The sequence below is a fragment of the Cnephaeus nilssonii genome (genome assembly GCF_951640355.1).
Source record: "Cnephaeus nilssonii genome assembly, chromosome: 13".
Classification (NCBI taxonomy): Eukaryota; Metazoa; Chordata; class Mammalia; order Chiroptera; family Vespertilionidae; genus Cnephaeus; species Cnephaeus nilssonii.
The window spans coordinates 7,403,655-7,404,934 of NC_137084.1; positions in this window are offsets into that span (position 1 = coordinate 7,403,655).

Consider the following 1,280-nt stretch of genomic DNA (forward strand, 5'->3'; position numbering starts at 1 on the left):
CACAGGATGATGCTCAATCAACCGAGCCACTCTGGTGGGCTTTTGTGAACTTCTGGCTCATGTTCTTTGCCCCGTTCCTATCTATGGAGAATTTAATCTTTTTTTTTTTAACTGACTTTTCTGAGCTTGGGAGGCAGAATTTTGGCCCCCATGACCTTCACCCACTGGCATCAGGCCTGTAGTTATGATAGGTTAGAGGCAAAAGGGATTTTGCAGGGGTGGGGGTGGGGGGCAATGGGAAGATATGTACACATGTAATACCTTAATAAAAGAATGGGGGAAAAAAAAGGATTTTGCAGATGTAATTAAAGTTACTAATCAGCTGATCTTAAATACTAGAAGAAGATGACCTTGGATTATCCGGGCTGCCCAGTATAATTGCATGAGACCTTGAAAGCAAAGAGATGTGGCCGCAGGCAAAGCCAGAAAGATCTCGGAAGGCATTTTGAAGCCTCTCATTCGGAGCATGAAAAGGATGCAATGCGCTCGAGATGGTTTTGATGACCGAGGGGCCATGAGTGAAGAGATGCAGTGGCCTCTAGGAGCTGGGAATGTCCCCTGGCCAACCTTCAGCAGTGGGGACCTCAGTCCTAACCCCAAGGGCAGTAAATTCTGCCAGCCGCCTCCTTGAGCCTGCCCCAGGCGCTGACACCTTGACTCAGGCCTGGGATGAGCACCTGGCGCTGCTGGACCTCTGACCTCCTGGCCGGAGAGAGAATACAACAGGAGCTGCTTTAAGCCAAGCGTGTGGTAATGGGTCCCAGCAGGAACAGAAAACACGCTCTTTCTACATCCACGCTGCGAACGCTTTCGTACATATTGTAAATATCTTCTCAGGTGTGTCATTTGTCCTTTAAACTTCACCCTCAAATAAATTCGGGCTTCCCAATTTCATCATCAGTGTTCCATGTTGGGAGATGTCCTTTGCCGTCACCCCCACATACCCAACTTCCATGCAAAACCCATCGTAGGCCCTGCCCCCAGAGTTGCTGATCCAGTAGGTCTGGGAGGGCAGGGCTTTGCCTTTCTGACGCTGCAGGGCTGGTTGCAGGGCTGGGGCAGTGGGTGGTACCATTCTTTGAAAGAACGCATTCCTCCAGGGCCCAGGAGGGTCCTTAGGCCCCTCCCAGGTGAAGGGAAGCTGAGCCCCACTCTCCCTGGAGGCCCCGCCTTCACACTCAAGAACTCCGTTCTCATTGGCTGCTAGCGAAGGGATCCCCTACGTCACAGTGCTGTTCACTTTTCTCGAACTCCAGGGGCGGGGACACTGCGCCTGCGCA